This window comes from Lissotriton vulgaris, chromosome 7 (assembly GCF_964263255.1).
Source record: "Lissotriton vulgaris chromosome 7, aLisVul1.2, whole genome shotgun sequence".
NCBI classification, from domain to species: domain Eukaryota; kingdom Metazoa; phylum Chordata; class Amphibia; order Caudata; family Salamandridae; genus Lissotriton; species Lissotriton vulgaris.
The window spans coordinates 835,790,465-835,800,586 of record NC_141695.1 but is presented as its reverse complement, the minus strand read 5'-3'; the positions used below and the strand labels follow the sequence as shown (position 1 = coordinate 835,800,586).

General features: G+C 44.3%; 1 protein-coding gene across 1 annotated transcript in view; it reads left to right on the top strand.

Moving 5' to 3' along the window:
* Positions 1 to 374: 374 nt before the first annotated feature.
* PYCR1 (pyrroline-5-carboxylate reductase 1) overlaps positions 375 to 10,122 on the top strand; it is a 108,786-nt gene continuing 99,038 nt past the window's right edge. The window contains exon 1 of the mRNA XM_086931178.1: positions 375 to 531. The gene's annotated coding sequence lies outside the window, so the exon portion shown is untranslated. The remainder of the gene's footprint in view (positions 532 to 10,122) is intronic.

Genomic DNA, 10,122 nt, shown 5'->3' with positions numbered 1-10,122 from the left:
ATTTTTCGTCCTTATCCTAGTGCAGCGGTGAAGTGACTATAGCTCATCAGCAAACAATTTCGGAGTGTGACAGTTCCTCTACCTCCCTCAATTATCGAACTATTTAAACCCTCTCTCACAAATAGTGGACTGGGAGCCTGGCTGCTCTGCTACGTCCACTCTCACACTCGGTTGCTCTTCTCTTTTGTCTTCCTCCAGCAGATGGCGTTGCTCCCCACCCAGCCTGCTCCAAAGCTTCGGTTCAGGCGCGTGGCAGGTGCAGGCAACCGCCAGCGAATGATGTAACTAAAGCATCGGCCCCCTTGCGGCTGGGCCATCACTTCCGCGTCGACAGACGAGGGACGTTTTTCTGAACCAGGCGTGTCATCTTGTCGGGGTGGGCTATTTTGTAACCAATGGCAGCATTCATGTTGTATGTTCATCGAGCTCTTCCTATAGCACGGTGCCTCAGCGTGCCAATCAGAGTTGACCAGATTTCCGATTGTCTCTCGTTGCCTTCACTTGCAGCTGGTGCGAGTGGAAAGCGGAGAGGTAATCGAATTTTTTAAAAATGTTTTATGTCAGTAAAGTTGGCATGTGACAGGGAGCGGGGCAACACGTGGGGGGCAATCCCTATATGGTGTTTGTAGAGGGTGTATTTGGATATAAAATCATGAGCCTTGGTACAGTGTCAAACAGGATACGTGGCATATTTGCTACGGGGACTTTGGGATACCTAGTTTAAGTGGTAGAGTGTACACTACTTTTATCTTGTGTGTGGGCTCTGTGGCCATCTAGTTATCACTCCCTAGCAAATGTATTACAGTAACTAAGTCCACACACACACCACCATCCTTTGTGTGTACGTGGTTCCAAAAAATAGACCGAAGTAGAAACGGTAATCAAAAGATAAAAATAGCAGGACTTAAAAACCAACTTTTTTTGAAAGCATGCTGTGTCTCTTCCCTATGATTGGTACAAATAATCTTTTGAGGACTATGGAAATAATGCATTTACTATCCACATGCGCTTCAGAACTCCATTTAGGTATTGTATGTAAGCCTTGCTGAAACAGTGTTCTTTCTTAACCCCTTACGCCCCCCCCCCCCCCCCCCCCCATCCCGAAAAAACTTGCAAGTGAGCTGAGCTGCATTGCAGTCATGCAAGCCAGGCAAATCCTTAACGAGTCTAGTGCACAGATACCTGTTCATCCATCATATGGCATGTACGATTAACCATATCCCTGGCCTCGATAGGCAGAGGAAGCAGGTCGCAGAGCTGAATTTTCGGCCAAGTTTCTGATCTTCCTCGTTCGTGACTTTTTTTATAATTGCATGTGTATTATCGGAAAAGGCTTGGAAAGAAAAAGGATAATGGAACGCAAACATATTTAACATTAAAACAAGGACGTCGATGCTATACTTTGCTGCCGTGACTTTTATATAGATCGTGTGTGTTCTAATAAAAAAATATATTTAAAAATGGGGTGTGTTTTCTGCATTCTTGGCCTCCGGAGTTCACAGTACTTACATGTTTTTAGTAGTGCAAGCAAGAACAGCGTAGTTAACCGAATTCGTCACTTTAAAATAAATGAAGATATTGAAGGACGCAAATGTGACGTTGTATTTTTACGTAGACAGTAGTCCTCGCTTGAAATTCCAAAAGGAAAATGATTAGCTCTCCTTCTGAAACTTACTTCTTAAAGAACAATAACTGCATGATACCTTACATAACACCCCCGAACACAAGAACTATCAAGTGGATTTTTCTCTGGAACAGTTGGTTGTCTGCCACAAATTCAAGACAGTCGAAATAGTTTGTATCTGGTCGTTTGTTTGGGAGCCCCAGGCCAAGTGATCGATCATTGCAGACTTATAGGTTACTATTACAGTGTTCAGTACACAACAGTCCTCTCTCTAAGCAGCAAACAGAAGAACACATCCAGCTGCTAAATGTGCAGTTTTGGGGGGGACTTTCGATGTGGCGAAATCCTTGAGCTTCACTGATGTTCTGGGGTGAAGCCTAAAACTCTACTGAGTGCCTCTTTCAGTTATAATGCTTGGATGGCTTGCCTGCTAATCAGCAGGTGCTACTATTTCCATTGTTTAAACAAGGCCCAATTTTCTTCTCATATTTCCTGTTTGCATCTAGGAACTTGCCTCCCTCCCTGTTAATGGAGAGCGTAAAGGCTACTGTCTGCTACAGTTGTGTTGTTCACTGTGGTTCTGAGTTAGACTTTCCATGATTAATTCACTTCTTCATGATCCTGTTAATTGCTTACCTTCAATACAGGTTGCTTGTGATAATTTCTCCAAACAATGACTATTGTCTTCTAGTGGAAGGTCTCAGCCTTGGTTTCTGGCCTGGAATGATATGCAAAATGTCCTTCCCGGATTATGTTCTCTGTCCAGCCCCTGGCCTCCTTCGTAGCGTTTGAGGTAACAAGCCCCATCGGTTCTAATTCACTCCATCATTGCTCCTTCCTCCTCAGTTGCACTTCATTTATCAGAAGATGGTGGCTGCCCGATAAGTTACCATGTCCTTGATATCCTGGTACAGAAAACGCATTCCTGGGTTGGGGAGAACGTCATAGTCCCCTAAGAAATTAAAACAACTGATTATTTTGTGCCCAACACTCTATCCTAAGGAATGGTTTAATGCTGTAATGCAAGCTACTTATGTTCAATGAAACTCTTCGGAAGCTACCAATGTTATAAGTATTGTAACAGTGTCCACATCAGACAATGTTACATCAGTGGCCATCATTTGAAAGATTACTACAAGTGATCACCTCAGTGCATCAGGCGAGGTTGCCAGCAGCAATGTAATTAAAAAAGGCATTGTCAATTTGGAATGCCTCTACATGGGTAATACATTACAGCCATAGCACCAATCCCTGTGGTACCAAGGTAATAACATTTGCAAAAAGTCACCTCAGTACCACATGATTTATCACTCAAATATTAGCTTGAAATATATTTTAGAAATATAGCCATTTTGCTTTGAGTTATGAAAATTAACTAATTTTCATCTCTTAATACATACTCTGAATTTTGGTATACCTATATTAATTCAACCAAACAAGTTTCAAATGTAGTAGGGTGGCTGCACACAGGAGAGCTATTTACACGTAGCTGGAGAGCTACTAGTAGCTCTAGTACTACTCGTTGGAGAAACCTGTTTTAATGAATCACCTCACATTTTTCCATAGTCCCACATGCAGATAGATCAGGCTTACTTGATACCTTCCTCTCCGGGTGATCTAGGAAGTGTCATTCTTGTTTATTTTTACATTATGCTGGAGGCCACAAATGCAGGTTTCCAGACTTCAATGTGGTACAGGAGCCAGTAGCACCCAAACCAGAATATTTAGGTACAAACCCTAACTGTGGGAGGTTACTAATTTCATTTGAGTGAAAGCTTCAAAGTTAATGCACACATATAACATAACAGGTGTATTTGTAAAGCGCACAATTACCCGAAGGTGTCCTGGCGCTGAATAACAGATGTTTATTGTTACCCAATTCAATGGTACTCATTTTATCGACCTCAAATGGATGAAAGGCTGAGTGGACCCGCCAAGATTTGAACCTGTGACCATGAGGTCGAACACAGGCCCCTGCAGTGGATGTATTAGTCCACTGAGCCACCAGACCTGGCAAATTCACTTTTATATACTAAAAACAAGACAAATCAGTCCTATGCTCATTTTTGCGCATTTTGCTGAGAAAAGTTGTAAATCACTGTCTAACCCCCTGAATCTCAACGTCTCACTACAGCCCTTTCTTCTCTCTCCACTGATAAACTCGCTTCCTCCCTCTTTTCTGTTTTCACTCTATCAACTCCAGCTTTGCTCTCTAATTTTACTTTTAGTCCTTACATACATTTGTTTTTACACATTTTTCCCTCAATTCTCACTATTTCACTTCTGATCCATAGCCACCCTGTACCTGCGCGTGCTTCCACATCAGCTTTCCCAACCCATCCACTGCTGTACTGTCTCAACTCACACGCTCTCCATACACCCATTTTCTTTTCTCCCACTGTATCCTCACTATGTAAAATTAGAAGTTGCTGATTTTCTGAAAATGAAATAAAATAGTAAGGCTTAAGACTCATCATCTTTTATAATTATAAACCTTGTATCGTCTCATGTTTGATCCTCGTTGTCCTCAAAGCACTAAATGAAGAATTATAACCTGCCATTATCTGTGCCATAGTGCTTTTCTTTCTGCTTGAGTTTATATATATAGAGAAACTAAATATCATAGCAGGAATGTGCATGATCTTACATTTTATTCAATATTGTTAATGTAACTTTATAAGTAATCTTTGATACACCATTAGCTCTAATACTTAGCACACAATTGAAGACAATTTCCCACACAACTGTTTACACAAATGCATCCAACAAGTTGTTTCTAACCATGTGTAATGCTGTTCATGTAGTGACACTGTAGTATCTCAGGAAAATGCTCATATGTTCCTTTGCTTTTGTCAGTGGTACTTGAGTAGGTCAAATAAAGTAATGCAACTAGTGCACATCAGCAACCGAGCAAATACTTTTTCCTAAGTATTGGCTCCAAAGATAGTGTTAGTCTGGAACCCTGTTATGACTAGTATTTTTCACAGTGGGCTATACTTCTTTGGTAGATATTGAATTCATTAGCTCAGCTTTTTGGCATCAGGTGACTTTGTCTACTACAAGTAATGCCTAAGAAGAAAAATAATTTACGAAATGAGGCAACAATTTTGACAGAAGGACGGTGATCAGAGGTTTTCAAGTAGACATAGTTAATTCGTACGTGCACTGCATTGTCAACTTTCAAGCAAGGCAGTAGGTCTTGATTAAAATAACGACCCAAGTATGCAAAAGAGTCAGGTTTTCTTATGAAGACACTGCTATAGTACACTCCCTAATATGTCAAGCCACTGAGTTGGACGAGCAGTCTGCTCCAACAATACACGAGGCTGTAGCTATATCTGATATTGTTTCTTTATATTTTTTGATGTTCCATTGTGCTTCAGTTACTTAGTTCAAAGCCAAATAAACAGCCATGCTTGACTTTGCAATTTCTGTTGGACCACGCCAGTTTTAATGGGCATGGTGTAGCCCTGATATATCCAGATGCATTTTTTTTTAGCTGAATCGCTTCTAATTCCCGTGAATACTTGTCCATTTCCCCAACTTGTATGCCCTCTTTTCACCTTTTTCACAGTGTTCCTTTTGCAAAGCTATTCTCATAGATAGTCTGCTCATCTCGCTGCATCACATTATATATATATATATATATATATATATATATATATATATTTCTTTTTTTGATGACCTTCAATTCCATTGGAATAATCATACCTGTTCTTTGGTTCACTCTGTTAACTTTTTTGTTTGATTTGAGGCAAACTTTTACTTCACCCCCTGTTAGATAAAGGAATGCTCGACTAGATTCCTGGAGATGCACACAAAATGAATTAGTTCCCTTTTTTTGGCTTTTTTTTCTGTTCAGTCCCACAACAAAACTGTGGACTCTGTTCTTAAGCATTCTATTAAATGTGCTCCCCCCTTCTTTTTTAGGTCAAGCCTCAGGCATTGCTTTATCAATGCTTGTTTGGCGAGATTATAGTAAGGCTTTCAAAAGTGTACCCAAACTGCGGATTAGGTACAGTTCATGTGAGCCAGGCGCGTGCACATCGCCAGCCACATCGCACACCATATGTCTGAGCCTCGGCATCAGACTTCAAAGGAATCCGCTCTCCCGCCCCCCCATCAGACTTCAAAGGAATCCGCTCCCTGGCCCCCCCCGCACTACGCAATGCCGAGAGCATGTTTTCTCCAGCTTCACCACTGACTCCCGTTTCGCACCCTCATTTTACCTGCTCCCTCCTCCTCCCTCTTAATTTGCTCTTCACCCCACCTCCTTTCATCACTGTGTCCTCTCTGTCACCACTCGTGTCATCTCCCTGTTCGCGCGCTCCTCTTCCTATCCACTCCACTATTCCCCTACGTTCTGTGTCTCTTCTCTTCCGTCTCAGACCGTTTTGCAACCAGTCCCATCTCTCCTTCACCCAACAATGTCTCCTCCAGTGCCACCTCCTTCTGCTCACCTCTCTTCCCCTTCTCCCACCTGGCTCGTGTGCCCTCCCCTCGTCACATCAGGCTTACTCTGCCCCTTCTCTTCCCCTCTTTTACTGATTCTGTTGCTCCCACCCCATCCCGAATTCTCTCTACCAGCTGTTCTCCGTGGAGTCCATACCCCCTCCTTCTATTATACCGCCTCCCTCAGGGTTCCGAGCCGTGATGCTCACCCCCAGTTCCTGACGCTGCAGACACCAATCTTGAATGACTTGTTCTGTTAGTTTCCTTCTCTTCAAGCAGAGTGGTGTGTGTGCATATCTTTGCCACAAGGCTGTGTGAACAAGTGGAGAACTGCGACGTACCATGAGATGGTGCACCCAATTGTCGCCAGCCTCTGTCATCAGGTTGTTGCGTGACCATTACACTGCCTGACTGTCTGATAAAACTTTGACGCCCTTTGTTGTAAGCGAGCATCCAAGAAGCAGCGTGCTCTGCTAGACGGCACCGTGTTTAAGTGGACAACGGCGTCGTAATACTTTGGCAGAGTTCGTGACTACTTTGGCATTTCTTTATAAGCGATTTTCAAAAGCGCTGCCATTTATCATAAGGGGACTTTTCACGACTTCTAAAGATGGCCCCACCCTCACTGACTTTTTGTGCATGCTACATTGCTCCTCCCTTGCTGTGTCACTTCTGCTAATTACAGCGCCCGCCCTTGGCTCTGCCATTACAGCCCCCATGCAGTGTGTGCACGTCGAAGAGAAGGCGGTTCAGCCCGTTACTCTTTTTATGCTGTGTGTCCCTTCTGCCACTTTGCATCCCTGCCCTCTCGTGCTCAGTGTGTTGTGGCTGCTGTGGTTTCGCTTCCCCCACCTCCCAACTCAGTAGGCTCTGTTATTGCAGCCCCTGTTCTGTGTGTGGGCTTGGTCAGTTAGCGTTACTGAGGAGCTTCCACTTAGGATTCCCTTGTTTGCCCAAACCCTGTACTTGGCAGCTGCAGTTTCAAGTTGAATATGTGTGTTCTTCATACCCAGCAGATTTGAGATGTCCATCAAGCTAATTAATGTTCTCTAATCATAACTGATTTCCACATGCAGTGGTAGTTCGGCAGACTCAAGGCAAGCAGGTATGCAATATTAATCGATGTGGTTTTCATTCTGTTAATGTCAAGGGGCGAGTAATAAAACAGCTATAACGTCCATGTACCGGGTCATTGTAGGTGACGCACGGCTGCCTGTTTATTGTCTCCGTTCCTGGGGCACGTTCGCATCAAAGAGTCATATAGGGTTGCATTGATACTGCCAGGACATTCTTGACACGACGGTTGTTCTGAATGGACAGATGACGCGCTCCTCCCTTGAGTGCAGAAATCATTTTGTGGCAATTCCCACAGCTTTATTAGTTTCCCTGATAAACTGATTCATTTTACCAGGCACAAGTGACCCCAGAGTGCCTACCATTGGTGGTTTAGGGATCATGATGGAAGACTCGTTCAGAAGGGGTAAAGGTTCCACTCTGTTTATCAATAGTTTGATTGCAATTACTGGACTAACAGGCATTGTCACCTCTTTCAAGCTATGCATCCTTCTTACTAACCTGTGTAAATTCCTCTCTATATTTTTCTCTCAATCTATTATTTCTTTTCACCTCTCTATTCTATCTTCCGTCTCTTTCCTCACATCTCTGCCTCCCTTCTTTGTACTATTCTCTGTTCTCTCTTTTTCTCCCACTCCACATTTCCTTGCTTCATTTCTCTGTCCGTTTCCTCTCCTACTTTGCTCTCTCACCTTCCCTATCATTAACACATAGTCAGTCCTCAGAATCTTCCCGTCTCTTCAAGTCCACTCCCTCGTTAGCATATGCTGTCATCTTCTCTCCTCCAAGCCCCCACCACCCCCATCGCATTTCTCCGGGCTGTTTATACGTCCTGAAAACTTGTTTCAATTTCATCCATCCATGACATGAACCTATTTACATGCCACTCTATAAAGTCGTAGGACTTATTTTTCCATACTATGTTACTAGCTACCAATGGGTAGACCAACCTTTCATCCTTCCAATGCTGGTAAAAGGAGTTCTAACTCTTATGGGCAAAGGTACGCTAAGTGTTTTTGTGGTATAGTGCTAGTTATCGGCACATTTCAGAAATATGTCGTTGCAGAAATAATAATATTAACCTATCTACTGATGGTGCTGTTTTAGCTTGAGAAAGTAAAAAAAAAATATGTTTCTACATTTTGCCTAACAAAGGGGGTTTCTGTGTCCACCACAGCTGGAGTTAACATAGGAAGGTGAGGAACGTAACTAGACACAGACACGCTGATTAACACAAACTTAGTAACACACAGAAAGCACAGACACTCGCACATATAAAACCACTCATAGAAACAAGTATAGAAGACACACAAACACCATAAATACCCAATCACCAAAGATACACAGGCACACAATGGTATGCAATATATTTATATATACAATAAACACAAGTATGCAAGAACACCTATATGGAGTTAACATAGGAAGGTGAGGAACGTAACTAGACACAGACACGCTGATTAACACAAACTTAGTAACACACAGAAAGCACAGACACTCGCACATATAAAACCACTCATAGAAACAAGTATAGAAGATACACAAACACCATAAATACCCAATCACCAAAGATACACAGGCACACAATGGTATGCAATATATTTATATATACAATAAACACAAGTATGCAAGAACACCTATATGAACTCCCAAGCACGCATACAAGACTCAGGCACACACAAACACACACAGAACGGCACCAAAACGCAGGTCAGCACACACACATGCTACCACATTCACAGTGTGGGCATATAAATATTCCCCGCGTTTCTCTTTAGCACCAGGATGCACAGCACCCAAGCCAGTGCAGTGTGTATCCCTGCCCAGCTCTCTGGGTGCAGCAGGGCGCACTGCATCCAAGCTAGTCCAAGCCACAACAAGCATTGGCATAGCCAATACGTCTCGCCTTTGGGACCTTATAAGTGTTTAGCCATGCAACAGTTTATGTTGCACCAAGGATATTGTGCTTCATAACTAAATACTTATAAGGTCCCAAAAGCAAGACCTATTGGCTATGCCAATGCAGAACCGGTTTCTAACCCCAAACAATCATTGACAACAACTGACGGCGGCAACCGGCAGCTCTGTTGTGTAAACACAACAATTGTTGCGTGAAGGGGCCAGTCCCCTCTGAACATTGGGCACCACCACATCCACCACCACTGCGTCCACCACCACTGCGTCCACCACCACCATGTCCACAATCACCACCACATCCACCACCACTACGTCCACCACCATGTCCACCATCCCACGTCCAACACACCCACCTCCACCACCACCCACCACCATGTCCACCACCACTACCACCACCACCACTTCCACTACATCCACCTCCACCACCCACCACCATGTCCATCACCACGTCCACCACCACCAGGTTCACGACCACCACTTCCACCACCACCACGTCCATCACCACCATGTCCACAACCACCACGTCCACCACCACCACCACCACGTCCAACACACTCGCCTCCACCACCACCACGTCCACCACCACTACTACCACCACCATGTCCACCACATCCACCAACACCATGTCGACCTCCACCATGTCCACAACCACCACGTCTACCACCAAGTCCACCACTACCATGTCCTCCACCACCACCACGTCCACTACCACGTCCACCACCACGTCCACCACCACGTTTACAATCACCACCTCCACCACATCCACCACCACTACATCCACCACCACCACGTCCACCACCACCATGACCACCACCTTAACATCCACCACCATGTCCACCACAACCACACCCACCTCCACCACCACTACTACTACCATCACCATGTCCACTACGTCCACCAACACCATGTCGACCACCACCATGTCCACAACCACCGCGTCCACCACCAAGTGGACCACTACCATGTCCACACCCACCACCACCACCACATCCACCACTACTACATCCACCACCACCACGTCCACCATGTCCACCATGTCCACCACGTCCACCAAC